General features: G+C 39.6%; 21 non-coding genes and 29 pseudogenes across 21 annotated transcripts; all 50 read left to right on the top strand.

Annotated features, from left to right (window-relative positions):
• The first annotated feature begins 78 nt into the window (after nt 1-78).
• LOC146044224 (5S ribosomal RNA) lies at nt 79-197 on the top strand (annotated as a pseudogene).
• Nucleotides 198-543: 346 nt separating this feature from the next.
• LOC146044741 (5S ribosomal RNA) lies at nt 544-662 on the top strand. Its single transcript, XR_014465178.1, has one exon. It is a non-coding gene; the product is annotated as a 5S ribosomal RNA (ribosomal RNA).
• An 800-nt stretch (nt 663-1,462) lies between these two features.
• On the top strand, nt 1,463-1,581 carry LOC146044264 (5S ribosomal RNA; annotated as a pseudogene).
• A 345-nt stretch (nt 1,582-1,926) lies between these two features.
• Nucleotides 1,927-2,045, top strand: LOC146043844 (5S ribosomal RNA; annotated as a pseudogene).
• Nucleotides 2,046-2,844: 799 nt separating this feature from the next.
• On the top strand, nt 2,845-2,963 carry LOC146044282 (5S ribosomal RNA; annotated as a pseudogene).
• A 345-nt stretch (nt 2,964-3,308) lies between these two features.
• On the top strand, nt 3,309-3,427 carry LOC146044896 (5S ribosomal RNA). Its single transcript, XR_014465333.1, has one exon. It is a non-coding gene; the product is annotated as a 5S ribosomal RNA (ribosomal RNA).
• Nucleotides 3,428-3,773: 346 nt separating this feature from the next.
• On the top strand, nt 3,774-3,892 carry LOC146043305 (5S ribosomal RNA). Its single transcript, XR_014464298.1, has one exon. It is a non-coding gene; the product is annotated as a 5S ribosomal RNA (ribosomal RNA).
• Nucleotides 3,893-4,237: 345 nt separating this feature from the next.
• Nucleotides 4,238-4,356, top strand: LOC146044380 (5S ribosomal RNA; annotated as a pseudogene).
• A 346-nt stretch (nt 4,357-4,702) lies between these two features.
• On the top strand, nt 4,703-4,821 carry LOC146043717 (5S ribosomal RNA). The gene has a single exon (XR_014464709.1). It is a non-coding gene; the product is annotated as a 5S ribosomal RNA (ribosomal RNA).
• Nucleotides 4,822-5,166: 345 nt separating this feature from the next.
• LOC146044072 (5S ribosomal RNA) lies at nt 5,167-5,285 on the top strand (annotated as a pseudogene).
• A 345-nt stretch (nt 5,286-5,630) lies between these two features.
• Nucleotides 5,631-5,749, top strand: LOC146043993 (5S ribosomal RNA; annotated as a pseudogene).
• A 345-nt stretch (nt 5,750-6,094) lies between these two features.
• On the top strand, nt 6,095-6,213 carry LOC146044727 (5S ribosomal RNA). Its single transcript, XR_014465163.1, has one exon. It is a non-coding gene; the product is annotated as a 5S ribosomal RNA (ribosomal RNA).
• Nucleotides 6,214-6,558: 345 nt separating this feature from the next.
• LOC146043839 (5S ribosomal RNA) lies at nt 6,559-6,677 on the top strand (annotated as a pseudogene).
• A 346-nt stretch (nt 6,678-7,023) lies between these two features.
• Nucleotides 7,024-7,142, top strand: LOC146044672 (5S ribosomal RNA). Its single transcript, XR_014465108.1, has one exon. It is a non-coding gene; the product is annotated as a 5S ribosomal RNA (ribosomal RNA).
• Nucleotides 7,143-7,488: 346 nt separating this feature from the next.
• Nucleotides 7,489-7,607, top strand: LOC146044684 (5S ribosomal RNA). Its single transcript, XR_014465120.1, has one exon. It is a non-coding gene; the product is annotated as a 5S ribosomal RNA (ribosomal RNA).
• Nucleotides 7,608-7,953: 346 nt separating this feature from the next.
• On the top strand, nt 7,954-8,072 carry LOC146043630 (5S ribosomal RNA). Its single transcript, XR_014464622.1, has one exon. It is a non-coding gene; the product is annotated as a 5S ribosomal RNA (ribosomal RNA).
• Nucleotides 8,073-8,418: 346 nt separating this feature from the next.
• LOC146044556 (5S ribosomal RNA) lies at nt 8,419-8,537 on the top strand. The gene has a single exon (XR_014464992.1). It is a non-coding gene; the product is annotated as a 5S ribosomal RNA (ribosomal RNA).
• Nucleotides 8,538-8,882: 345 nt separating this feature from the next.
• Nucleotides 8,883-9,001, top strand: LOC146044343 (5S ribosomal RNA; annotated as a pseudogene).
• Nucleotides 9,002-9,803: 802 nt separating this feature from the next.
• LOC146044251 (5S ribosomal RNA) lies at nt 9,804-9,922 on the top strand (annotated as a pseudogene).
• A 345-nt stretch (nt 9,923-10,267) lies between these two features.
• On the top strand, nt 10,268-10,386 carry LOC146044202 (5S ribosomal RNA; annotated as a pseudogene).
• Nucleotides 10,387-11,185: 799 nt separating this feature from the next.
• Nucleotides 11,186-11,304, top strand: LOC146043845 (5S ribosomal RNA; annotated as a pseudogene).
• Nucleotides 11,305-12,103: 799 nt separating this feature from the next.
• Nucleotides 12,104-12,222, top strand: LOC146044284 (5S ribosomal RNA; annotated as a pseudogene).
• A 345-nt stretch (nt 12,223-12,567) lies between these two features.
• LOC146044897 (5S ribosomal RNA) lies at nt 12,568-12,686 on the top strand. The gene has a single exon (XR_014465334.1). It is a non-coding gene; the product is annotated as a 5S ribosomal RNA (ribosomal RNA).
• A 346-nt stretch (nt 12,687-13,032) lies between these two features.
• On the top strand, nt 13,033-13,151 carry LOC146044557 (5S ribosomal RNA). Its single transcript, XR_014464993.1, has one exon. It is a non-coding gene; the product is annotated as a 5S ribosomal RNA (ribosomal RNA).
• Nucleotides 13,152-13,496: 345 nt separating this feature from the next.
• Nucleotides 13,497-13,615, top strand: LOC146044381 (5S ribosomal RNA; annotated as a pseudogene).
• Nucleotides 13,616-13,961: 346 nt separating this feature from the next.
• LOC146043718 (5S ribosomal RNA) lies at nt 13,962-14,080 on the top strand. Its single transcript, XR_014464710.1, has one exon. It is a non-coding gene; the product is annotated as a 5S ribosomal RNA (ribosomal RNA).
• A 345-nt stretch (nt 14,081-14,425) lies between these two features.
• On the top strand, nt 14,426-14,544 carry LOC146044075 (5S ribosomal RNA; annotated as a pseudogene).
• Nucleotides 14,545-14,889: 345 nt separating this feature from the next.
• Nucleotides 14,890-15,008, top strand: LOC146043994 (5S ribosomal RNA; annotated as a pseudogene).
• A 345-nt stretch (nt 15,009-15,353) lies between these two features.
• LOC146044849 (5S ribosomal RNA) lies at nt 15,354-15,472 on the top strand. The gene has a single exon (XR_014465285.1). It is a non-coding gene; the product is annotated as a 5S ribosomal RNA (ribosomal RNA).
• A 345-nt stretch (nt 15,473-15,817) lies between these two features.
• LOC146043840 (5S ribosomal RNA) lies at nt 15,818-15,936 on the top strand (annotated as a pseudogene).
• Nucleotides 15,937-16,282: 346 nt separating this feature from the next.
• LOC146044696 (5S ribosomal RNA) lies at nt 16,283-16,401 on the top strand. The gene has a single exon (XR_014465133.1). It is a non-coding gene; the product is annotated as a 5S ribosomal RNA (ribosomal RNA).
• Nucleotides 16,402-16,747: 346 nt separating this feature from the next.
• On the top strand, nt 16,748-16,866 carry LOC146043631 (5S ribosomal RNA). Its single transcript, XR_014464623.1, has one exon. It is a non-coding gene; the product is annotated as a 5S ribosomal RNA (ribosomal RNA).
• A 345-nt stretch (nt 16,867-17,211) lies between these two features.
• On the top strand, nt 17,212-17,330 carry LOC146044559 (5S ribosomal RNA). Its single transcript, XR_014464994.1, has one exon. It is a non-coding gene; the product is annotated as a 5S ribosomal RNA (ribosomal RNA).
• A 345-nt stretch (nt 17,331-17,675) lies between these two features.
• LOC146044344 (5S ribosomal RNA) lies at nt 17,676-17,794 on the top strand (annotated as a pseudogene).
• An 802-nt stretch (nt 17,795-18,596) lies between these two features.
• LOC146044252 (5S ribosomal RNA) lies at nt 18,597-18,715 on the top strand (annotated as a pseudogene).
• Nucleotides 18,716-19,060: 345 nt separating this feature from the next.
• Nucleotides 19,061-19,179, top strand: LOC146044203 (5S ribosomal RNA; annotated as a pseudogene).
• A 799-nt stretch (nt 19,180-19,978) lies between these two features.
• Nucleotides 19,979-20,097, top strand: LOC146044179 (5S ribosomal RNA; annotated as a pseudogene).
• A 345-nt stretch (nt 20,098-20,442) lies between these two features.
• On the top strand, nt 20,443-20,561 carry LOC146044560 (5S ribosomal RNA). Its single transcript, XR_014464995.1, has one exon. It is a non-coding gene; the product is annotated as a 5S ribosomal RNA (ribosomal RNA).
• A 345-nt stretch (nt 20,562-20,906) lies between these two features.
• On the top strand, nt 20,907-21,025 carry LOC146044227 (5S ribosomal RNA; annotated as a pseudogene).
• Nucleotides 21,026-21,370: 345 nt separating this feature from the next.
• Nucleotides 21,371-21,489, top strand: LOC146044180 (5S ribosomal RNA; annotated as a pseudogene).
• Nucleotides 21,490-21,834: 345 nt separating this feature from the next.
• LOC146044561 (5S ribosomal RNA) lies at nt 21,835-21,953 on the top strand. Its single transcript, XR_014464996.1, has one exon. It is a non-coding gene; the product is annotated as a 5S ribosomal RNA (ribosomal RNA).
• A 345-nt stretch (nt 21,954-22,298) lies between these two features.
• Nucleotides 22,299-22,417, top strand: LOC146044229 (5S ribosomal RNA; annotated as a pseudogene).
• Nucleotides 22,418-22,762: 345 nt separating this feature from the next.
• LOC146044331 (5S ribosomal RNA) lies at nt 22,763-22,871 on the top strand (annotated as a pseudogene).
• A 345-nt stretch (nt 22,872-23,216) lies between these two features.
• LOC146043210 (5S ribosomal RNA) lies at nt 23,217-23,335 on the top strand. Its single transcript, XR_014464204.1, has one exon. It is a non-coding gene; the product is annotated as a 5S ribosomal RNA (ribosomal RNA).
• Nucleotides 23,336-23,681: 346 nt separating this feature from the next.
• LOC146043916 (5S ribosomal RNA) lies at nt 23,682-23,800 on the top strand (annotated as a pseudogene).
• Nucleotides 23,801-24,146: 346 nt separating this feature from the next.
• LOC146044242 (5S ribosomal RNA) lies at nt 24,147-24,265 on the top strand (annotated as a pseudogene).
• Nucleotides 24,266-24,610: 345 nt separating this feature from the next.
• Nucleotides 24,611-24,729, top strand: LOC146043632 (5S ribosomal RNA). The gene has a single exon (XR_014464624.1). It is a non-coding gene; the product is annotated as a 5S ribosomal RNA (ribosomal RNA).
• A 345-nt stretch (nt 24,730-25,074) lies between these two features.
• LOC146044788 (5S ribosomal RNA) lies at nt 25,075-25,193 on the top strand. The gene has a single exon (XR_014465225.1). It is a non-coding gene; the product is annotated as a 5S ribosomal RNA (ribosomal RNA).
• A 345-nt stretch (nt 25,194-25,538) lies between these two features.
• On the top strand, nt 25,539-25,657 carry LOC146044301 (5S ribosomal RNA; annotated as a pseudogene).
• Nucleotides 25,658-26,002: 345 nt separating this feature from the next.
• On the top strand, nt 26,003-26,121 carry LOC146044207 (5S ribosomal RNA; annotated as a pseudogene).
• Nucleotides 26,122-26,371: the final 250 nt, after the last annotated feature.

Below are 26,371 nucleotides of genomic sequence, written 5' to 3' on the forward strand. Positions count from 1 at the left end.
GCCAATACAGTTAGGAAACTTTTGTATTAGCTTACCTGGTGATAGAAGTAGAAGAGGGCAAAAAAGTGCTTGCATCTCACCTGCAGCCATACCACATTGGATAGGCCCAATCTTGTCTGATCTTGGTAGCTATGCAGTGTTGGGCCTGGTTAGTATTTGGGTGGGAGACCACATGGGAACACCAGGTGCTGTAGGTTTTTTCACATTACTGGCAAATTATTTTTATTCTCTAGCTATTTAAATTGGAAACTTTTTCTTTTTATTGCCAGTACAGACATTTGGAAGAGGTCAAACAGACACAATATCCATCACCTAATGACATACCACACTGTTTAGGCCCAATTACAACTGCTTTTGGCAGCTAAACAGTGTTGAGCCTCTTTAGTAGTTTAATTTAAGACCCCCTGCTAATAACATGTCCGGTAGGTCTTTTTACATTACCAACACATGATTTTTTTCAGTAAGCCAATACAGTTAGGAAACTTTTTTTATTAGCTTACCTGGTGATAGAAGTAGAAGAGGGCAAAAAAGTGCCTGTATCTCACCTACAGCCATACCACATTGGATAGGCCCAATCTCTTCTGATCTTGGAAGCTAAGCAGTGTTGGGCCTGGTTAGTACTTGGGTGGGAGACCACTTGGGAACACCAGGTGCTGTAGGTTTTTTCACATTACTGGCAAATTGTTTTTATTCTCTAGCTATTTAAATTGGAAACTTTTTCTTTTTATTTCCAGCACAGACATTTGGAAGAGGTCAAACAGACACAATAGCCATCACCTAAAGACTTACCACACTGTTTAGGCTCAATTCCAACTGCTTTTGGCAGCTAAACAGTGTTGAGCCTCTTTAGTAGTTTAATTTAAGACCCCTGCTAATATCATGTCCTGTAGGTCTTTTTACATTACCAACACATGATTTTTTTTCAGTAAGCCAATACAGTTAGGAAACTTTTTTATTAGCTTATCTGGTGATAGAAGTAGAAGAGGGCAGCAAAGTGCTTGTATCTCACTTACAGCCATACCACATTGGATAGGCCCTGATCTTGGAAGCAGAGAAGTGTTGGGCCTGGTTAGTACTAGGATGGGAGACCACATGGGAACACCAGGTGCTGTAGGTTTTTTCACATTACTGGCAAATTGTTTTTATTCTCTAGCTATTTAAATTGGAAACTTTTTCTTTTTATTGCCAGCACAGACATTTGGAAGAGGTCAAACAGACACAATAGCCATCACCTAAAGACTTACCACACTGTTTAGGCTCAATTCCAACTGCTTTTGGCAGCTAAACAGTGTTAAGCCTCTTTAGTAGTTTAATTTAAGACCCCCTGCTAATATAATGTCCTGTAGGTCTTTTTACATTACCAATACATTATTTTTTTCAGTAAGCCAATACAGTTAGGAAACTTTTGTATTAGCTTACCTGGTGATAGAAGTAGAAGAGGGCAAAAAAGTGTGTGTATCTCACCTACAGCCATACCAGATTGGATAGGCTGAATCTGGTCTGATCTTGGAAGCTAAGCAGTGTTGGGCCTGGATAGTACTTTGGTGGGAGACCACATGGGAACACCAGGTGCTGTAGGTTTTTTCACATTACTGGCAAATTGTTTTTATTCTCTAGCTATTTAAATTGGAAACGTTTACTTTTTATTGCCAGTACAGACATTTGGAAGAAGTCAAACAGACACAATAGCCATCACCTAAAGTCTTACCACACTGTTTAGGACCAATTCCAACTGCTTTTGGCAGCTAAACAGTTTTGATCCTCTTTAGTAGTTTAATTTAAGACCCCCTGCTAATATCATGTCCTGTAGGTCTTTTTACATTACCAACACATAATTTTTTTCAGTAAGCCAATACAGTTAGAAAACTTTTTTATTAGCTTACCTGGTGATAGAAGTAGAAGAGGGCAAAAAAGTGCCTGTATCTCACCTACAGCCATACCACATTGGATAGGCCCAATCTCATCTGATCTTGGAAGCTAAGCAGTGTTGGGCATGTTTAGTACTTGGGTGGGAGATCACATGGGAACACCAGGTGCTGTAGGTTTTTTCACATTATTGGCAAATTGTTTTTATTCTCTAGCTATTTAAATTGGAAACTTTTTCTTTTTATTGCCAGCACTGACATTTGGAAGAGGTCAAACAGACACAATAGCCATCACCTAAAGACTTACCACACTGTTTAGGCCCAATTCCAACTGCTTTTGGCAGCTAAACAGTGTTGAGCCTCTTTAGTAGTTTAATTTAAGACCCCCTGCTAATATCATGTCCTGTAGGTCTTTTTACATTACCAACACATGATTTTTTTCAGTAAGCCAATACAGTTAGGAAACTTTTGTATTAGCTTACCTGGTGATAGAAGTAGAAGAGGGCAAAAAAGTGCCTGCATCTCACCTACAGCCATACCACATTGGATAGGCATGATCTTGGAAGCAGAGAAGTGTTGGGACTGGTTAGTACTTGGGTGGGAGACCACATGGGAACACCAGGTGCTGTAGGTTTTTTCACATTACTGGCAAATTGTTTTTATTCTCTAGCTATTTAAATTGGAAACTTTTTCTTTTTATTGCCAGCACTGACATTTGGAAGAGGTCAAACAGACACAATAGCCATCACCTAAAGACTTACCACACTGTTTAGGCCCAATTCCAACTGCTTTTGGCAGCTAAACAGTGTTGAGCCTCTTTAGTAGTTTAATTTAAGACCCCCTGCTAATATCATGTCCTGTAGGTCTTTTTACATTACCAACACATGATTTTTTTCAGTAAGCCAATACAGTTAGGAAACTTTTGTATTAGCTTACCTGGTGATAGAAGTAGAAGAGGGCAAAAAAGTGCCTGCATCTCACCTCCAGCCATACCACATTGGATAGGCCCAATCTTGTCTGATCTTGGTAGCTATGCAGTGTTGGGCCTGGTTAGTACTTGGGTGGGAGATCACATGGGAACACCAGGTGCTGTAGGTTTTTTCACATTACTGGCAAATTGTTTTTATTCTCTAGCTATTTAAATTGGAAACTTTTTCTTTTTATTGCCAGTACAGACATTTGGAAGAGGTCAAACAGACACAATTGCCATCACCTAAAGACTTACCACACTGTTTAGGCCCAATTCCAACTGCTTTTGGCAGCTAAACAGTGTTGAGCCTCTTTAGTAGTTTAATTTAAGACCCCCTGCTAATATCATGTCCTTTAGGTCTTTTTACATTACCAACACATGATTTTTTACAGTAAGCCAATACAGTTAGGAAACTTTTTTATTAGCTTACATGGTGATAGAAGTAGAAGAGAACAAAAAAGTGCCTGTATCTAACCTACAGCCATACCACATTGGATAGGCCCAATCTCGTCTGATCTTGGAAGCTAAGCAGTGTTGGGCCTGGTTAGTACTTGGGTGGGAGACCACATGGGAACACCAGGGGCTGTAGGTTTTTTCACATTACTGGCAAATTGTTTTTATTCTCTAGCTATTTAAATTGGAAACTTTTTCTTTTTATTGCCAGTACAGACATTTGGAAGAGGTCAAACAGACACAATATCCATCACCTAATGACTTACCACACTGTTTAGGCCCAATTCCAACTGCTTTTGGCAGCTAAACAGTGTTGAGCCTCCTTAGTAGTTTAATTTAAGACCCCCTGCTAATAACATGTCCGGTAGGTCTTTTTACATTACCAACACATGATTTTTTTCAGTAAGCCAATACAGTTAGGAAACTTTTTTTATTAGCTTACCTGGTGATAGAAGTAGAAGAGGGCAAAAAAGTGCCTGTATCTCACCTACAGCCATACCACATTGGATAGGCCCAATCTCGTCTGATCTTGGAAGCTAAGCAGTGTTGGGCCTGGTTAGTACTTGGGTGGGAGACCACATGGGAACACCAAGTGCTGTAGGTTTTTTCACATTACTGGCAAATTGTTTTTATTCTCTAGCTATTTAAATTGGAAACTTTTTCTTTTTATTGCCAGCACAGACATTTGGAAGAGGTCAAACAGACACAATAGCCATCACCTAAAGACTTACCACACTGTTTAGGCTCAATTCCAACTGCTTTTGGCAGCTAAACAGTGTTGAGCCTCTTTAGTAGTTTAATTTAAGACCCCCTGCTAATATAATGTCCTGTAGGTCTTTTTACATTACCAATACATGATTTTTTTCAGTAAGCCAATACAGTTAGGAAACTTTTGTATTAGCTTACCTGGTGATAGAAGTAGAAGAGGGCAAAAAAGTGTGTGTATCTCACCTACAGCCATACCAGATTGGATAGGCTGAATCTGGTCTGATTTTGGGAGCTAAGCAGTGTTGGGGCTGGTTAGTACTTGGGTGGGAGACCACATGGGAACACCAGGTGCTGTAGGTTTTTTTCACATTACTGGCAAATTGTTTTTATTCTCTAGCTATTTAAATTGGAAACTTTTTCTTTTTATTGCCAGCACTGACATTTGGAAGAGGTCAAACAGACACAATAGCCATCACCTAAAGACTTACCACACTGTTTAGGCCCAATTCCAACTGCTTTTGTCAGCTAAACAGTGTTGAGCCTCTTTAGTAGTTTAATTTAAGACCCCCTGCTAATATAATGTCCTGTAGGTCTTTTTACATTACCAACACATGATTTTTTTCAGTAAGCCAATACAGTTAGGAAACTTTTTTATTAGCTTACCTGGTGATAGAAGTAGAAGAGGGCAAAAAAAGGCCTGCATCTCAACTACAGCCATACCACATTGGATAGGCCCAATCTCGTCTGATCTTGTAAGCTAAGCAGTGTTGGGCCTGGTTAGTACTTGGGTGGGAGACCACATGGGAACACCAGGTGCTGTAGGTTTTTTCACATTACTGGCAAATTGCTTTTATTCTCTAGCTATTTAAATTGGAAACTTTTTCTTTTTATTGCCAGTACAGACATTTGGAAGAGGTCAAACAGACACAATAGCCATCACCTAATGACTTACCACACTGTTTAGGCCCAATTCCAACTGCTTTTGGCAGCTAAACAGTGTTGAGCCTCTTTAGTAGTTTAATTTAAGACCCCCTGCTAATATCATGTCCTGTAGGTCTTTTTACATTACCAACACATGATTTTTTTCAGTAAGCCAATACAGTTAGGAAACTTTTTTATTAGCTTACCTGGTGACAGAAGTAGAAGAGGGCAAAAAAGTGCCTGTATCTCACCTACAGCCATACCACATTGGATAGGCCCAATCTCGTCTAATCTTGGAAGCTAAGCAGTGTTGGGGCTGGTTAGTACTTGGGTGGGAGACCACATGGGAACTCCAGGTGCTGTAGGTTTTTTCATATTACTGGCAAATTGTTTTTATTCTCTAGCTATTTAAATTGGAAACTTTTTCTTTTTATTGCCAGCACAGACATTTGGAAGAGGTCAAACAGACACAATAGCCATCACCTAAAGACTTACCACACTGTTTAGGCCCAATTCCAACTGCTTTTGGCAGCTAAACAGTGTTGAGCCTCTTTAGTAGTTTAATTTAAGACCCCCTGCTAATATCATGTCCTGTAGGTCTTTTTACATTACCAACACATGATTTTTTTCAGTAAGCCAATACAGTTAGGAAACTTTTGTATTAGCTTACCTGGTGATAGAAGTAGAAGAGGGCAAAAAAGTGTGTGTATCTCACCTACAGCCATACCACATTGGAAAGGCCCAATCTCGTCTAATCTTGGAAGCTAAGCAGTGTTGGGGCTGGTTAGTACTTGGGTGGGAGACCACATGGGAACACCAGGTGCTGTAGGTTTTTTCATATTACTGGCAAATTGTTTTTATTCTCTAGCTATTTAAATTGGAAACTTTTTCTTTTTATTGCCAGCACAGACATTTGGAAGAGGTCAAACAGACACAATAGCCATCACCTAAAGACTTACCACACTGTTTAGGCCCAATTCCAACTGCTTTTGGCAGCTAAACAGTGTTGAGCCTCTTTAGTAGTTTAATTTAAGACCCCCTGCTAATAGCATGTCCTGTAGGTCTTTTTACATTACCAACACATGATTTTTTTCAGTAAGCCAATACAGTTAGGATACTTTTGTATTAGCTTACCTGGTGATAGAAGTAGAAGAGGGCAAAAAAGTGCGTGTATCTCACCTACAGCCATACCACATTGGATAGACCCAATCTCGTCTGATCTTGGAAGCTAAGCAGTGTTGGGCCTGGTTAGTACTTGGGTGGGAGACCACATGGGAACACCAGGTGCTGTAGGTTTTTTCACATTACTGGCAAATTGTTTTTATTCTCTAGCTATTTAAATTGGAAACTTTTTCTTTTTATTGCCAGTACAGACATTTGGAAGAGGTCAAACAGACACAATAGCCATCACCTAATGACTTACCACACTGTTTAGGCCCAATTCCAACTGCTTTTGGCAGCTAAACAGTGTTGAGCCTCTTTAGTAGTTTAATTTAAGACCCCCTGCTAATATAATGTCCTGTAGGTCTTTTTACATTACCAACACATGATTTTTTTCAGTAAGCCAATACAGTTAGGAAACTTTTTTATTAGCTTACCTGGTGATAGAAGTAGAAGAGGGCAAAAAAGTGCCTGTATCTCACCTACAGCCATACCACATTGGGTAGGCCCAATCTCGTCTGATCTTGGAAGCTAAGCAGTGTTGGGGCTGGTTAGTACTTGGGTGGGAGACCACATGGGAACACCAGGTGCTGTAGGTTTTTTTCATATTACTGGCAAATTGTTTTTATTCTCTAGCTATTTAAATTGGAAACTTTTTCTTTTTATTGCCAGCACAGACATTTGGAAGAGGTCAAACAGACACAAAAGCCATCACCTAAAGACTTACCACACTGTTTAGGCCCAATTCCAACTGCATTTGGCAGCTAAACAGTGTTGAGCCTCTTTAGTAGTTTAATTTAAGACCCCCTGCTAATAACATGTCCTGTAGGTCTTTTTACATTACCAACACATGATTTTTTTCAGTAAGCCAATACAGTTAGGAAACTTTTTTATTAGCTTACCTGGTGATAGAAGTAGAAGAGGGCAAAAAAGTGCCTGTATCTCACCTACAGCCATACCACATTGGATAGGCCCAATCTCATCTGATCTTGGAAGCTAAGCAGTGTTGGGCCTGGTTAGTACTTGGGTGGGAGACCACATGGGAACACCAGGTGCTGTAGGTTTTTTCACATTACTGGCAAATTGTTTTTATTCTCTAGCTATTTAAATTGGAAACGTTTACTTTTTATTGCCAGTACAGACATTTGGAAGAAGTCAAACAGACACAATAGCCATCACCTAAAGACTTACCACACTGTTTAGGACCAATTCCAACTGCTTTTGGCAGCTAAACAGTGTTGAGCCTCTTTAGTAGTTTAATTTAAGACCCCCCTGCTAATATCATGTCCTGTAGGTCTTTTTACATTACCAACACATATTTTTTTTCAGTAAGCCAATACAGTTAGGAAACTTTTTTATTAGCTTACCTGGTGATAGAATTAGAAGAGGTCAAAAAAGTGCCTGTATCTCACCTACAGCCATACCACATTGGATAGGCCCAATCTCATCTGATCTTGGAAGCTAAGCAGTGTTGGGCCTGGTTAGTACTTGGGTGGGAGACCACATGGGAACACCAGGTGCTGTAGGTTTTTTCACATTACTGGCAAATTGTTTTTATTCTCTAGCTATTTAAATTGGAAACGTTTACTTTTTATTGCCAGTACAGACATTTGGAAGAAGTCAAACAGACACAATAGCCATCACCTAAAGACTTACCACACTGTTTAGGACCAATTCCAACTGCTTTTGGCAGCTAAACAGTGTTGAGCCTCTTTAGTAGTTTAATTTAAGACCCCCCTGCTAATATCATGTCCTGTAGGTCTTTTTACATTACCAACACATATTTTTTTTCAGTAAGCCAATACAGTTAGGAAACTTTTTTATTAGCTTACCTGGTGATAGAATTAGAAGAGGTCAAAAAAGTGCCTGTATCTCACCTACAGCCATACCACATTGGATAGGCACAATCTCGTCTGATCTTGGAAGCTAAGCAGTGTTGGGCCTGTTTAGTACTTGGGTGGGAGACCACATGGGAACACCAGGTGCTGTAGGTTGTTTCACATTACTGGCAAATTGTTTTTATTCTCTAGCTATTTAAATTGGAAACTTTTTTCTATTTATTGCCAGTACAGACATTTGGAAGAGGTCAAAAAGACACAATAGCCATCACCTAAAGACTTACCACACTGTTTAGGCCCAATTCCAACTGCTTTTGGCAGCTAAACAGTGTTGAGCCTCTTTAGTAGTTTAATTTAAGACCCCCTGCTAATATCATGTCCTGTAGGTCTTTTTACATTACCAACACATGATTTTTTTCAGTAAGCCAATACAGTTAGGAAACTTTTTTATTAGCTTACCTGGTGATAGAAGTAGAAGAGGGCAAAAAAGTGCCTGCATCTCACCTACAGCCATACCACATTGGATAGGCCCAATCTCGTCTGATCTTGGAAGCTAAGCAGTGTTGGGCCTGGTTAGTACTTGGGTGGGAGACCACATGGGAACACCAGGTGCTGTAGGTTTTTTCACATTACTGGCAAATTGTTTTTATTCTCTAGCTATTTAAATTGGAAACTTTTTCTTTTTATTGCCAGCACAGACATTTGGAAGAGGTCAAACAGACACAATAGCCATCACCTAAAGACTTACCACACTGTTTAGGCTCAATTCCAACTGCTTTTGGCAGCTAAACAGTGTTGAGCCTCTTTAGTAGTTTAATTTAAGACCCCCTGCTAATATAATGTCCTGTAGGTCTTTTTACATTACCAATACATGATTTTTTTCAGTAAGCCAATACAGTTAGGAAACTTTTGTATTAGCTTACCTGGTGATAGAAGTATAAGAGGGCAAAAAAGTGTGTGTATCTCACCTACAGCAATACCAGATTGGATAGGCTGAATCTGGTCTGATTTTGGGAGCTAAGCAGTGTTGGGCCTGGTTAGTACTTGGGTGGGAGACCACATGGGAACACCAGGTGCTGTAGGTTTTTTTCACATTACTGGCAAATTGTTTTTATTCTCTAGCTATTTAAATTGGAAACTTTTTCTTTTTATTGCCAGCACTGACATTTGGAAGAGGTCAAACAGACACAATAGCCATCACCTAAAGACTTACCACACTGTTTAGGCCCAATTCCAACTGCTTTTGGCAGCTAAACAGTGTTGAGCCTCTTTAGTAGTTTAATTTAAGACCCCCTGCTAATATCATGTCCTGTAGGTCTTTTTACATTACCAACACATGATTTTTTTTCAGTAAGCCGATACAGTTAGGAAACTTTTTTATTAGCTTATCTGGTGATAGAAGTAGAAGAGGGCAACAAAGTGCTTGTATCTCACTTACAGCCATACCACATTGGATAGGCCCTGATCTTGGAAGCAGAGAAGTGTTGGGCCTGGTTAGTACTAGGATGGGAGACCACATGGGAACACCAGGTGCTGTAGGTTTTTTCACATTACTGGCAAATTGTTTTTATTCTCTAGCTATTTAAATTGGAAACTTTTTCTTTTTATTGCCAGCACAGACATTTGGAAGAGGTCAAACAGACACAATAGCCATCACCTAAAGACTTACCACACTGTTTAGGCTCAATTCCAACTGCTTTTGGCAGCTAAACAGTGTTGAGCCTCTTTAGTAGTTTAATTTAAGACCCCCTGCTAATATAATGTCCTGTAGGTCTTTTTACATTACCAATACATGATTTTTTTCAGTAAGCCAATACAGTTAGGAAACTTTTGTATTAGCTTACCTGGTGATAGAAGTAGAAGAGGGCAAAAAAGTGTGTGTATCTCACCTACAGCCATACCAGATTGGATAGGCTGAATCTGGTCTGATCTTGGAAGCTAAGCAGTGTTGGGCCTGGATAGTACTTGGGTGGGAGACCACATGGGAACACCAGGTGCTGTAGGTTTTTTCACATTACTGGCAAATTGTTTTTATTCTCTAGCTATTTAAATTGGAAACGTTTACTTTTTATTGCCAGTACAGACATTTGGAAGAAGTCAAACAGACACAATAGCCATCACCTAAAGTCTTACCACACTGTTTAGGACCAATTCCAACTGCTTTTGGCAGCTAAACAGTTTTGATCCTCTTTAGTAGTTTAATTTAAGACCCCCTGCTAATATCATGTCCTGTAGGTCTTTTTACATTACCAACACATAATTTTTTTCAGTAAGCCAATACAGTTAGGAAACTTTTTTATTAGCTTACCTGGTGATAGAAGTAGAAGAGGGCAAAAAAGTGCCTGTATCTCACCTACAGCCATACCACATTGGATAGGCCCAATCTCATCTGATCTTGGAAGCTAAGCAGTGTTGGGCATGTTTAGTACTTGGGTTGGAGATCACATGGGAACACCAGGTGCTGTAGGTTTTTTCACATTACTGGCAAATTGTTTTTATTCTCTAGCTATTTAAATTGGAAACTTTTTCTTTTTATTGCCAGCACTGACATTTGGAAGAGGTCAAACAGACACAATAGCCATCACCTAAAGACTTACCACACTGTTCAGGCCCAATTCCAACTGCTTTTGGCAGCTAAACAGTGTTGAGCCTCTTTAGTAGTTTAATTTAAGACCCCCTGCTAATATCATGTCCTGTAGGTCTTTTTACATTACCAACACATGATTTTTTTCAGTAAGCCAATACAGTTAGGAAACTTTTGTATTAGCTTACCTGGTGATAGAAGTAGAAGAGGGCAAAAAAGTGCCTGCATCTCACCTACAGCCATACCACATTGGATAGGCATAATCTTGGAAGCAGAGAAGTGTTGGGACTGGTTAGTACTTGGGTGGGAGACCACATGGGAACACCAGGTGCTGTAGGTTTTTTCACATTACTGGCAAATTGTTTTTATTCTCTAGCTATTTAAATTGGAAACTTTTTCTTTTTATTGCCAGCACTGACATTTGGAAGAGGTCAAACAGACACAATAGCCATCACCTAAAGACTTACCACACTGTTTAGGCCCAATTCCAACTGCTTTTGGCAGCTAAACAGTGTTGAGCCTCTTTAGTAGTTTAATTTAAGACCCCCTGCTAATATCATGTCCTGTAGGTCTTTTTACATTACCAACACATGATTTTTTTCAGTAAGCCAATACAGTTAGGAAACTTTTGTATTAGCTTACCTGGTGATAGAAGTAGAAGAGGGCAAAAAAGTGCCTGTATCTCACCTACAGCCATACCACATTGGATAGGCCCAATCTCATCTGATCTTGGAAGCTAAGCAGTGTTGGGCATGTTTAGTACTTGGGTGGGAGATCACATGGGAACACCAGGTGCTGTAGGTTTTTTCACATTATTGGCAAATTGTTTTTATTCTCTAGCTATTTAAATTGGAAACTTTTTCTTTTTATTGCCAGCACTGACATTTGGAAGAGGTCAAACAGACACAATAGCCATCACCTAAAGACTTACCACACTGTTTAGGCCCAATTCCAACTGCTTTTGGCAGCTAAACAGTGTTGAGCCTCTTTAGTAGTTTAATTTAAGACCCCCTGCTAATATCATGTCCTGTAGGTCTTTTTACATTACCAACACATGATTTTTTTCAGTAAGCCAATACAGTTAGGAAACTTTTGTATTAGCTTACCTGGTGATAGAAGTAGAAGAGGGCAAAAAAGTGCCTGCATCTCACCTACAGCCATACCACATTGGATAGGCATGATCTTGGAAGCAGAGAAGTGTTGGGACTGGTTAGTACTTGGGTGGGAGACCACATGGGAACACCAGGTGCTGTAGGTTTTTTCACATTACTGGCAAATTGTTTTTATTCTCTAGCTATTTAAATTGGAAACTTTTTCTTTTTATTGCCAGCACTGACATTTGGAAGAGGTCAAACAGACACAATAGCCATCACCTAAAGACTTACCACACTGTTTAGGCCCAATTCCAACTGCTTTTGGCAGCTAAACAGTGTTGAGCCTCTTTAGTAGTTTAATTTAAGACCCCCTGCTAATATCATGTCCTGTAGGTCTTTTTACATTACCAACACATGATTTTTTTCAGTAAGCCAATACAGTTAGGAAACTTTTGTATTAGCTTACCTGGTGATAGAAGTAGAAGAGGGCAAAAAAGTGCCTGCATCTCACCTCCAGCCATACCACATTGGATAGGCCCAATCTTGTCTGATCTTGGTAGCTATGCAGTGTTGGGCCTGGTTAGTACTTGGGTGGGAGATCACATGGGAACACCAGGTGCTGTAGGTTTTTTCACATTACTGGCAAATTGTTTTTATTCTCTAGCTATTTAAATTGGAAACTTTTTCTTTTTATTGCCAGTACAGACATTTGGAAGAGGTCAAACAGACACAATTGCCATCACCTAAAGACTTACCACACTGTTTAGGCCCAATTCCAACTGCTTTTGGCAGCTAAACAGTGTTGAGCCTCTTTAGTAGTTTAATTTAAGACCCCCTGCTAATATCATGTCCTGTAGGTCTTTTTACATTACCAACACATGATTTTTTACAGTAAGCCAATACAGTTAGGAAACTTTTTTATTAGCTTACATGGTGATAGAAGTAGAAGAGAACAAAAAAGTGCCTGTATCTAACCTACAGCCATACCACATTGGATAGGCCCAATCTCGTCTGATCTTGGAAGCTAAGCAGTGTTGGGCCTGGTTAGTACTTGGGTGGGAGACCACATGGGAACACCAGGGGCTGTAGGTTTTTTCACATTACTGGCAAATTGTTTTTATTCTCTAGCTATTTAAATTGGAAACTTTTTCTTTTTATTGCCAGTACAGACATTTGGAAGAGGTCAAACAGACACAATATCCATCACCTAATGACTTACCACACTGTTTAGGCCCAATTCCAACTGCTTTTGGCAGCTAAACAGTGTTGAGCCTCCTTAGTAGTTTAATTTAAGACCCCCTGCTAATAACATGTCCGGTAGGTCTTTTTACATTACCAACACATGATTTTTTTCAGTAAGCCAATACAGTTAGGAAACTTTTTTTATTAGCTTACCTGGTGATAGAAGTAGAAGAGGGCAAAAAAGTGCTTGTATCTCACCTACAGCCATACCACATTGGATAGGCCCAATCTCGTCTGATCTTGGAAGCTAAGCAGTGTTGGGCCTGGTTAGTACTTGGGTGGGAGACCACATGGGAACACCAGGTGCTGTAGGTTTTTTCACATTACTGGCAAATTGTTTTTATTCTCTAGCTATTTAAATTGGAAACTTTTTCTTTTTATTGCCAGCACAGACATTTGGAAGAGGTCAAACAGACACAATAGCCATCACCTAAAGACTTACCACACTGTTTAGGCTCAATTCCAACTGCTTTTGGCAGCTAAACAGTGTTGAGCCTCTTTAGTAGTTTAATTTAAGACCCCCTGCTAATATAATGTCCTGTAGGTCTTTTTACATTACCAATACATGATTTTTTTCAGTAAGCCAATACAGTTAGGAAACTTTTGTATTAGCTTACCTGGTGATAGAAGTAGAAGAGGGCAAAAAAGTGTGTGTATCTCACCTACAGCCATACCAGATTGGATAGGCTGAATCTGGTCTGATTTTGGGAGCTAAGCAGTGTTGGGGCTGGTTAGTACTTGGGTGGGAGACCACATGGGAACACCAGGTGCTGTAGGTTTTTTTCACATTACTGGCAAATTGTTTTTATTCTCTAGCTATTTAAATTGGAAACTTTTTCTTTTTATTGCCAGCACTGACATTTGGAAGAGGTCAAACAGACACAATAGCCATCACCTAAAGACTTACCACACTGTTTAGGCCCAATTCCAACTGCTTTTGTCAGCTAAACAGTGTTGAGCCTCTTTAGTAGTTTAATTTAAGACCCCCTGCTAATATAATGTCCTGTAGGTCTTTTTACATTACCAACACATGATTTTTTTCAGTAAGCCAATACAGTTAGGAAACTTTTTTATTAGCTTACCTGGTGATAGAAGTAGAAGAGGGCAAAAAAAGGCCTGCATCTCAACTACAGCCATACCACATTGGATAGGCCCAATCTCGTCTGATCTTGTAAGCTAAGCAGTGTTGGGCCTGGTTAGTACTTGGGTGGGAGACCACATGGGAACACCAGGTGCTGTAGGTTTTTTCACATTACTGGCAAATTGCTTTTATTCTCTAGCTATTTAAATTGGAAACTTTTTCTTTTTATTGCCAGTACAGACATTTGGAAGAGGTCAAACAGACACAATAGCCATCACCTAATGACTTACCACACTGTTTAGGCCCAATTCCAACTGCTTTTGGCAGCTAAACAGTGTTGAGCCTCTTTAGTAGTTTAATTTAAGACCCCCTGCTAATATCATGTCCTGTAGGTCTTTTTACATTACCAACACATGATTTTTTTCAGTAAGCCAATACAGTTAGGAAACTTTTTTATTAGCTTACCTGGTGACAGAAGTAGAAGAGGGCAAAAAAGTGCCTGTATCTCACCTACAGCCATACCACATTGGATAGGCCCAATCTCGTCTAATCTTGGAAGCTAAGCAGTGTTGGGGCTGGTTAGTACTTGGGTGGGAGACCACATGGGAACTCCAGGTGCTGTAGGTTTTTTCATATTACTGGCAAATTGTTTTTATTCTCTAGCTATTTAAATTGGAAACTTTTTCTTTTTATTGCCAGCACAGACATTTGGAAGAGGTCAAACAGACACAATAGCCATCACCTAAAGACTTACCACACTGTTTAGGCCCAATTCCAACTGCTTTTGGCAGCTAAACAGTGTTGAGCCTCTTTAGTAGTTTAATTTAAGACCCCCTGCTAATATCATGTCCTGTAGGTCTTTTTACATTACCAACACATGATTTTTTTCAGTAAGCCAATACAGTTAGGAAACTTTTGTATTAGCTTACCTGGTGATAGAAGTAGAAGAGGGCAAAAAAGTGTGTGTATCTCACCTACAGCCATACCACATTGGAAAGGCCCAATCTCGTCTAATCTTGGAAGCTAAGCAGTGTTGGGGCTGGTTAGTACTTGGGTGGGAGACCACATGGGAACACCAGGTGCTGTAGGTTTTTTCATATTACTGGCAAATTGTTTTTATTCTCTAGCTATTTAAATTGGAAACTTTTTCTTTTTATTGCCAGCACAGACATTTGGAAGAGGTCAAACAGACACAATAGCCATCACCTAAAGACTTACCACACTGTTTAGGCCCAATTCCAACTGCTTTTGGCAGCTAAACAGTGTTGAGCCTCTTTAGTAGTTTAATTTAAGACCCCCTGCTAATAGCATGTCCTGTAGGTCTTTTTACATTACCAACACATGATTTTTTTCAGTAAGCCAATACAGTTAGGAAACTTTTGTATTAGCTTACCTGGTGATAGAAGTAGAAGAGGGCAAAAAAGTGCGTGTATCTCACCTACAGCCATACCACATTGGATAGACCCAATCTCGTCTGATCTTGGAAGCTAAGCAGTGTTGGGCCTGGTTAGTACTTGGGTGGGAGACCACATGGGAACACCAGGTGCTGTAGGTTTTTTCACATTACTGGCAAATTGTTTTTATTCTCTAGCTATTTAAATTGGAAACTTTTTCTTTTTATTGCCAGTACAGACATTTGGAAGAGGTCAAACAGACACAATAGCCATCACCTAATGACTTACCACACTGTTTAGGCCCAATTCCAACTGCTTTTGGCAGCTAAACAGTGTTGAGCCTCTTTAGTAGTTTAATTTAAGACCCCCTGCTAATATAATGTCCTGTAGGTCTTTTTACATTACCAACACATGATTTTTTTCAGTAAGCCAATACAGTTAGGAAACTTTTTTATTAGCTTACCTGGTGATAGAAGTAGAAGAGGGCAAAAAAGTGCCTGTATCTCACCTACAGCCATACCACATTGGGTAGGCCCAATCTCGTCTGATCTTGGAAGCTAAGCAGTGTTGGGGCTGGTTAGTACTTGGGTGGGAGACCACATGGGAACACCAGGTGCTGTAGGTTTTTTTCATATTACTGGCAAATTGTTTTTATTCTCTAGCTATTTAAATTGGAAACTTTTTCTTTTTATTGCCAGCACAGACATTTGGAAGAGGTCAAACAGACACAAAAGCCATCACCTAAAGACTTACCACACTGTTTAGGCCCAATTCCAACTGCATTTGGCAGCTAAACAGTGTTGAGCCTCTTTAGTAGTTTAATTTAAGACCCCCTGCTAATAACATGTCCTGTAGGTCTTTTTACATTACCAACACATGATTTTTTTCAGTAAGCCAATACAGTTAGGAAACTTTTTTATTAGCTTACCTGGTGATAGAAGTAGAAGAGGGCAAAAAAGTGCCTGTATCTCACCTACAGCCATACCACATTGGATAGGCCCAATCTCATCTGATCTTGGAAGCTAAGCAGTGTTGGGCCTGGTTAGTACTTGGGTGGGAGACCACATGGGAACACCAGGTGCTGTAGGTTTTTTCACATTACTGGCAAATTGTTTTTATTCTCTAGCTATTTAAATTGGAAACGTTTACTTTTTATTGCCAGTACAGACATTTGGAAGAAGTCAAACAGACACAATAGCCATCACCTAAAGACTTACCACACTGTTTAGGACCAATTCCAACTGCTTTTGGCAGCTAAACAGTGTTGAGCCTCTTTAGTAGTTTAATTTAAGACCCCCCTGCTAATATCATGTCCTGTAGGTCTTTTTACATTACCAACACATATTTTTTTTCAGTAAGCCAATACAGTTAGGAAACTTTTTTATTAGCTTACCTGGTGATAGAATTAGAAGAGGTCAAAAAAGTGCCTGTATCTCACCTACAGCCATACCACATTGGATAGGCACAATCTCGTCTGATCTTGGAAGCTAAGCAGTGTTGGGCCTGTTTAGTACTTGGGTGGGAGACCACATGGGAACACCAGGTGCTGTAGGTTGTTTCACATTACTGGCAAATTGTTTTTATTCTCTAGCTATTTAAATTGGAAACTTTTTCTATTTATTGCCAGTACAGACATTTGGAAGAGGTCAAAAAGACACAATAGCCATCACCTAAAGACTTACCACACTGTTTAGGCCCAATTCCAACTGCTTTTGGCAGCTAAACAGTGTTGAGCCTCTTTAGTAGTTTAATTTAAGACCCCCTGCTAATATCATGTCCTGTAGGTCTTTTTACATTACCAACACATGATTTTTTTCAGTAAGCCAATACAGTTAGGAAACTTTTTTATTAGCTTACCTGGTGATAGAAGTAGAAGAGGGCAAAAAAGTGCCTGCATCTCACCTACAGCCATACCACATTGGATAGGCCCAATCTCGTCTGATCTTGGAAGCTAAGCAGTGTTGGGCCTGGTTAGTACTTGGGTGGGAGACCACATGGGAACACCAGGTGCTGTAGGTTTTTTCACATTACTGGCAAATTGTTTTTATTCTCTAGCTATTTAAATTGGAAACTTTTTCTTTTTATTGCCAGCACAGACATTTGGAAGAGGTCAAACAGACACAATAGCCATCACCTAAAGACTTACCACACTGTTTAGGCTCAATTCCAACTGCTTTTGGCAGCTAAACAGTGTTGAGCCTCTTTAGTAGTTTAATTTAAGACCCCCTGCTAATATAATGTCCTGTAGGTCTTTTTACATTACCAATACATGATTTTTTTCAGTAAGCCAATACAGTTAGGAAACTTTTGTATTAGCTTACCTGGTGATAGAAGTATAAGAGGGCAAAAAAGTGTGTGTATCTCACCTACAGCAATACCAGATTGGATAGGCTGAATCTGGTCTGATTTTGGGAGCTAAGCAGTGTTGGGCCTGGTTAGTACTTGGGTGGGAGACCACATGGGAACACCAGGTGCTGTAGGTTTTTTTCACATTACTGGCAAATTGTTTTTATTCTCTAGCTATTTAAATTGGAAACTTTTTCTTTTTATTGCCAGCACTGACATTTGGAAGAGGTCAAACAGACACAATAGCCATCACCTAAAGACTTACCACACTGTTTAGGCCCAATTCCAACTGCTTTTGGCAGCTAAACAGTGTTGAGCCTCTTTAGTAGTTTAATTTAAGACCCCCTGCTAATATCATGTCCTGTAGGTCTTTTTACATTACCAACACATGATTTTTTTTCAGTAAGCCGATACAGTTAGGAAACTTTTTTATTAGCTTATCTGGTGATAGAAGTAGAAGAGGGCAACAAAGTGCTTGTATCTCACTTACAGCCATACCACATTGGATAGGCCCTGATCTTGGAAGCAGAGAAGTGTTGGGCCTGGTTAGTACTAGGATGGGAGACCACATGGGAACACCAGGTGCTGTAGGTTTTTTCACATTACTGGCAAATTGTTTTTATTCTCTAGCTATTTAAATTGGAAACTTTTTCTTTTTATTGCCAGCACAGACATTTGGAAGAGGTCAAACAGACACAATAGCCATCACATAAAGACTTAACACACTGTTTAGGCTCAATTCCAACTGCTTTTGGCAGCTAAACAGTGTTGAGCCTCTTTAGTAGTTTAATTTAAGACCCCCTGCTAATATAATGTCCTGTAGGTCTTTTTACATTACCAATACATGATTTTTTTCAGTAAGCCAATACAGTTAGGAAACTTTTGTATTAGCTTACCTGGTGATAGAAGTAGAAGAGGGCAAAAAAGTGTGTGTATCTCACCTACAGCCATACCAGATTGGATAGGCTGAATCTGGTCTGATCTTGGAAGCTAAGCAGTGTTGGGCCTGGATAGTACTTGGGTGGGAGACCACATGGGAACACCAGGTGCTGTAGGTTTTTTCACATTACTGGCAAATTGTTTTTATTCTCTAGCTATTTAAATTGGAAACGTTTACTTTTTATTGCCAGTACAGACATTTGGAAGAAGTCAAACAGACACAATAGCCATCACCTAAAGTCTTACCACACTGTTTAGGACCAATTCCAACTGCTTTTGGCAGCTAAACAGTTTTGATCCTCTTTAGTAGTTTAATTTAAGACCCCCTGCTAATATCATGTCCTGTAGGTCTTTTTACATTACCAACACATAATTTTTTTCAGTAAGCCAATACAGTTAGGAAACTTTTTTATTAGCTTACCTGGTGATAGAAGTAGAAGAGGGCAAAAAAGTGCCTGTATCTCACCTACAGCCATACCACATTGGATAGGCCCAATCTCATCTGATCTTGGAAGCTAAGCAGTGTTGGGCATGTTTAGTACTTGGGTTGGAGATCACATGGGAACACCAGGTGCTGTAGGTTTTTTCACATTACTGGCAAATTGTTTTTATTCTCTAGCTATTTAAATTGGAAACTTTTTCTTTTTATTGCCAGCACTGACATTTGGAAGAGGTCAAACAGACACAATAGCCATCACCTAAAGACTTACCACACTGTTCAGGCCCAATTCCAACTGCTTTTGGCAGCTAAACAGTGTTGAGCCTCTTTAGTAGTTTAATTTAAGACCCCCTGCTAATATCATGTCCTGTAGGTCTTTTTACATTACCAACACATGATTTTTTTCAGTAAGCCAATACAGTTAGGAAACTTTTGTATTAGCTTACCTGGTGATAGAAGTAGAAGAGGGCAAAAAAGTGCCTGCATCTCACCTACAGCCATACCACATTGGATAGGCATAATCTTGGAAGCAGAGAAGTGTTGGGACTGGTTAGTACTTGGGTGGGAGACCACATGGGAACACCAGGTGCTGTAGGTTTTTTCACATTACTGGCAAATTGTTTTTATTCTCTAGCTATTTAAATTGGAAACTTTTTCTTTTTATTGCCAGCACTGACATTTGGAAGAGGTCAAACAGACACAATAGCCATCACCTAAAGACTTACCACACTGTTTAGGCCCAATTCCAACTGCTTTTGGCAGCTAAACAGTGTTGAGCCTCTTTAGTAGTTTAATTTAAGACCCCCTGCTAATATCATGTCCTGTAGGTCTTTTTACATTACCAACACATGATTTTTTTCAGTAAGCCAATACAGTTAGGAAACTTTTGTATTAGCTTACCTGGTGATAGAAGTAGAAGAGGGCAAAAAAGTGCCTGCATCTCACCTACAGCCATACCACATTGGATAGGCCCAATCTTGTCTGATCTTGGTAGCTATGCAGTGTTGGGCCTGGTTAGTACTTGGGTGGGAGATCACATGGGAACACCAGGTGCTGTAGGTTTTTTCACATTACTGGCAAATTGTTTTTATTCTCTAGCTATTTAAATTGGAAACTTTTTCTTTTTATTGCCAGTACAGACATTTGGAAGAGGTCAAACAGACACAATTGCCATCACCTAAAGACTTACCACACTGTTTAGGCCCAATTCCAACTGCTTTTGGCAGCTAAACAGTGTTGAGCCTCTTTAGTAGTTTAATTTAAGACCCCCTGCTAATATCATGTCCTGTAGGTCTTTTTACATTACCAACACATGATTTTTTACAGTAAGCCAATACAGTTAGGAAACTTTTTTATTAGCTTACATGGTGATAGAAGTAGAAGAGAACAAAAAAGTGCCTGTATCTAACCTACAGCCATACCACATTGGATAGGCCCAATCTCGTCTGATCTTGGAAGCTAAGCAGTGTTGGGCCTGGTTAGTACTTGGGTGGGAGACCACATGGGAACACCAGGTGCTGTAGGTTTTTTCACATTACTGGCAAATTGTTTTTATTCTCTAGCTATTTAAATTGGAAACTTTTTCTTTTTATTGCCAGCACAGACATTTGGAAGAGGTCAAACAGACACAATAGCCATCACCTAAAGACTTACCACACTGTTTAGGCTCAATTCCAACTGCTTTTGGCAGCTAAACAGTGTTGAGCCTCTTTAGTAGTTTAATTTAAGACCCCCTGCTAATATAATGTCCTGTAGGTCTTTTTACATTACCAATACATGATTTTTTTCAGTAAGCCAATACAGTTAGGAAACTTTTGTATTAGCTTACCTGGTGATAGAAGTAGAAGAGGGCAAAAAAGTGTGTGTATCTCACCTACAGCCATACCACATTGGATAGGCCCAATCTCGTCTGATCTTGTAAGCTAAGCAGTGTTGGGGCTGGTTACTACTTGGGTGGGAGACCACATGGGAACTCCAGGTGCTGTAGGTTTTTTCATATTACTGGCAAATTGTTTTTATTCTCTAGCTATTTAAATTGGAAACTTTTTCTTTTTATTGCCAGCACTGACATTTGGAAGAGGTCAAACAGACACAATAGCCATCACCTAAAGACTTACCACACTGTTTAGGCCCAATTCCAACTGCTTTTGGCAGCTAAACAGTGTTGAGCCTCTTTAGTAGTTTAATTTAAGACCCCCTGCTAATATCATGTCCTGTAGGTCTTTTTACATTACCAACACATGATTTTTTTCAGTAAGCCAATACAGTTAGGAAACTTTTGTATTAGCTTACCTGGTGATAGAAGTAGAAGAGGGCAAAAAAGTGCCTGCATCTCACCTACAGCCATACCACATTGGATAGGCCCAATCTTGTCTGATCTTGGTAGCTATGCAGTGTTGGGCCTGGTTAGTACTTGGGTGGGAGATCACATGGGAACACCAGGTGCTGTAGGTTTTTTCACATTACTGGCAAATTGTTTTTATTCTCTAGCTATTTAAATTGGAAACTTTTTCTTTTTATTGCCAGTACAGACATTTGGAAGAGGTCAAACAGACACAATTGCCATCACCTAAAGACTTACCACACTGTTTAGGCCCAATTCCAACTGCTTTTGGCAGCTAAACAGTGTTGAGCCTCTTTAGTAGTTTAATTTAAGACCCCCTGCTAATATCATGTCCTGTAGGTCTTTTTACATTACCAACACATGATTTTTTACAGTAAGCCAATACAGTTAGGAAACTTTTTTATTAGCTTACATGGTGATAGAAGTAGAAGAGAACAAAAAAGTGCCTGTATCTAACCTACAGCCATACCACATTGGATAGGCCCAATCTCGTCTGATCTTGGAAGCTAAGCAGTGTTGGGCCTGGTTAGTACTTGGGTGGGAGACCACATGGGAACACCAGGTGCTGTAGGTTTTTTCACATTACTGGCAAATTGTTTTTATTCTCTAGCTATTTAAATTGGAAACTTTTTCTTTTTATTGCCAGCACAGACATTTGGAAGAGGTCAAACAGACACAATAGCCATCACCTAAAGACTTACCACACTGTTTAGGCTCAATTCCAACTGCTTTTGGCAGCTAAACAGTGTTGAGCCTCTTTAGTAGTTTAATTTAAGACCCCCTGCTAATATAATGTCCTGTAGGTCTTTTTACATTACCAATACATGATTTTTTTCAGTAAGCCAATACAGTTAGGAAACTTTTGTATTAGCTTACCTGGTGATAGAAGTAGAAGAGGGCAAAAAAGTGTGTGTATCTCACCTACAGCCATACCACATTGGATAGGCCCAATCTCGTCTGATCTTGTAAGCTAAGCAGTGTTGGGGCTGGTTACTACTTGGGTGGGAGACCACATGGGAACTCCAGGTGCTGTAGGTTTTTTCATATTACTGGCAAATTGTTTTTATTCTCTAGCTATTTAAATTGGAAACTTTTTCTTTTTATTGCCAGCACAGACATTTGGAAGAGGTCAAACAGACACAATAGCCATCACCTAAAGACTTACCACACTGTTTAGGCCCAATTCCAACTGCTTTTGGCAGCTAAACAGTGTTGAGCCTCTTTAGTAGTTTAATTTAAGACCCCCTGCTAATATCATGTCCTGTAGGTCTTTTTACATTACCAACACATGATTTTTTTCAGTAAGCCAATACAGTTAGGAAACTTTTGTATTAGCTTACCTGGTGATAGAAGTAGAAGAGGGCAAAAAAGTGTGTGTATCTCACCTACAGCCATACCACATTGGAAAGGCCTAATCTTGGAAGCTAAGCAGTGTTGGGGCTGGTTAGTACTTGGGTGGGAGACCACATGGGAACACCAGGTGCTGTAGGTTTTTTCATATTACTGGCAAAATGTTTTTATTCTCTAGCTATTTAAATTGGAAACTTTTTCTTTTTATTGCCAGCACAGACATTTGGAAGAGGTCAAACAGACACAATAGCCATCACCTAAAGACTTACCACACTGTTTAGGCCCAATTCCAACTGCTTTTGGCAGCTAAACAGTGTTGAGCCTCTTTAGTAGTTTAATTTAAGACCCCCTGCTAATAGCATGTCCTGTAGGTCTTTTTACATTACCAACACATGATTTTTTTCAGTAAGCCAATACAGTTAGGAAACTTTTGTATTAGCTTACCTGGTGATAGAAGTAGAAGAGGGCAAAAAAGTGCGTGTATCTCACCTACAGCCATACCACATTGGATAGACCCAATCTCGTCTGATCTTGGAAGCTAAGCAGTGTTGGGCCTGGTTAGTACTTGGGTGGGAGACCACATGGGAACACCAGGTGCTGTAGGTTTTTTCACATTACTGGCAAATTGTTTTTATTCTCTAGCTATTTAAATTGGAAACTTTTTCTTTTTATTGCCAGTACAGACATTTGGAAGAGGTCAAACAGACACAATAGCCATCACCTAATGACTTACCACACTGTTTAGGCCCAATTCCAACTGCTTTTGGCAGCTAAACAGTGTTGAGCCTCTTTAGTAGTTTAATTTAAGACCCCCTGCTAATATAATGTCCTGTAGGTCTTTTTACATTACCAACACATGATTTTTTTTCAGTAAGCCAATACAGTCAGGAAACTTTTTTATTAGCTTACCTGGTGATAGAAGTAGAAGAGGGCAAAAAAGTGCCTGTATCTCACCTACAGCCATACCACATTGGGTAGGCCCAATCTCGTCTGATCTTGGAAGCTAAGCAGTGCTGGGGCTGGTTAGTACTTGGGTGGGAGACCACATGGGAACACCAGGTGCTGTAGGTTTTTTTCATATTACTGGCAAATTGTTTTTATTCTCTAGCTATTTAAATTGGAAACTTTTTCTTTTTATTGCCAGCACAGACATTTGGAAGAGGTCAAACAGACACAAAAGCCATCACCTAAAGACTTACCACACTGTTTAGGCCCAATTCCAACTGCATTTGGCAGCTAAACAGTGTTGAGCCTCTTTAGTAGTTTAATTTAAGACCCCCTGCTAATAACATGTCCTGTAGGTCTTTTTACATTACCAACACATGATTTTTTTCAGTAAGCCAATACAGTTAGGAAACTTTTTTATTAGCTTACCTGGTGATAGAAGTAGAAGAGGGCAAAAAAGTGCCTGTATCTCACCTACAGCCATACCACATTGGATAGGCCCAATCTCATCTGATCTTTGAAGCTAAGCAGTGTTGGGCCTGGTTATTACTTGGGTGGGAGACCACATGGGATCACCAGGTGCCGTAGGTTTTTTCACATTACTGGCAAATTGTTTTTATTCTCTAGCTATTTAAATTGGAAACGTTTACTTTTTATTGCCAGTACAGACATTTGGAAGAAGTCAAACAGACACAATAGCCATCACCTAAAGACTTACCACACTGTTTAGGACCAATTCCAACTGCTTTTGGCAGCTAAACAGTGTTGAGCCTCTTTAGTAGTTTAATTTAAGACCCCCTGCTAATATCATGTCCTGTAGGTCTTTTTACATTACCAACACATATTTTTTTTCAATAAGCCAATACAGTTAGGAAACTTTTTTATTAGCTTACCTGGTGATAGAATTAGAAGAGGTCAAAAAAGTGCCTGTATCTCACCTACAGCCATACCACATTGGATAGGCACAATCTCGTCTGATCTTGGAAGCTAAGCAGTGTTGGGCCTGTTTAGTACTTGGGTGGGAGACCACATGGGAACACCAGGTGCTGTAGGTTTTTTCACATTACTGGCAAATTGTTTTTATTCTCTAGCTATTTAAATTGGAAACTTTTTCTATTTATTGCCAGTACAGACATTTGGAAGAGGTCAAAAAGACACAATAGCCATCACCTAAAGACTTACCACACTGTTTAGGCCCAATTCCAACTGCTTTTGGCAGCTAAACAGTGTTGAGCCTCTTTAGTAGTTTAATTTAAGACCCCCTGCTAATATCATGTCCTGTAGGTCTTTTTACATTACCAACACATGATTTTTTTCAGTAAGCCAATACAGTTAGGAAACTTTTTTATTAGCTTACCTGGTGATAGAAGTAGAAGAGGGCAAAAAAGTGCCTGTATCTCACCTACAGCCATACCACATTGGATAGGCCCAATCTCCTCTGATCTTGGAAGCTAAGCAGTGTTGGGCCTGGTTAGTACTTGGGTGGGAGACCACATGGGAACACCAGGTGCTGTAGGTTTTTTCACATTACTGGCAAATTGTTTTTATTCTCTAGCTATTTAAATATGAAACGTTTACTTTTTATTGCCAGTACAGACATTTGGAAGAAGTCAAACAGACACAATAGCCATCACCTAAAGACTTACCACACTGTTTAGGCCCAATTCGAACTGCTTTTGGCAGCTAAACAGTGTTGAGCCTCTTTAGTAGTTTAATTTAAGACCCCCGGCTAATATCATGTCCTGTAGGTCTTTTTACATTACCAACACATGATTTTTTTCAGTAAGCCAATACAGTTAGGAAACTTTTGTATTAGCTTACCTGGTGATAGAAGTAGAAGAGGGCAAAAAAGTGTGTGTATCTCACCTACAGCCATACCAGATTGGATAGGCTGAATCTCGTCTGATTTTGGGAGCTAAGCAGTGTTGGGCCTGGTTAGTACTTGGGTGGGAGACCACATGGGAACACCAGGTGCTGTATGTTTTTTCACATTACTGGCAAATTGTTTTTATTCTCTAGCTATTTAAATTGGAAACTTTTTCTTTTTATTGCCAGTACAGACATTTGGAAGAGGTCAAACAGACACAATAGCCATCACCTAATGACTTACCACACTGTTTAGGCCCAATTCCAACTGCTTTTGGCAGCTAAACAGTGTTGAGCCTCTTTAGTAGTTTAATTTAAGACCCCCTGCTAATATCATGTCCTGTAGGTCTTTTTACATTACCAACACATGATTTTTTTCAGTAAGCCAATACAGTTAGGAAACTTTTTTATTAGCTTACCTGGTGATAGAAGTAGAAGAGGGCAAAAAAGTGCCTGTATCTCACCTACAGCCATACCACCTTGGATAGGCCCAATCTCGTCTAATCTTGGAAGCTAAGCAGTGTTGGGGCTGGTTAGTACTTGGGTGGGAGACCACATGGGAACACCAGGTGCTGTAGGTTTTTTCATATTACTGGCAAATTGTTTTTATTTTCTAGCTATTTAAATTGGAAACTTTTTCTTTTTATTGCCAGCACAGAGCAAATTAAGTACTTATGCAAATTAATTCAGAATTGAGACCATCTGATTGGGTGATGCAACTGTCATTCAAAATAAGCCATTCTGATTGGTTTATGCACTGTCAGTCAACAGTTTTCTATTTTACAACTTTTGCTGGGACCATCATGCAATAGTCTTCAACCGGCAAGACAA

This window comes from Crinia signifera, chromosome 19 (assembly GCF_055691185.1).
Source record: "Crinia signifera chromosome 19, ASM5569118v1, whole genome shotgun sequence".
Lineage (NCBI taxonomy): Eukaryota > Metazoa > Chordata > Amphibia > Anura > Myobatrachidae > Crinia > Crinia signifera.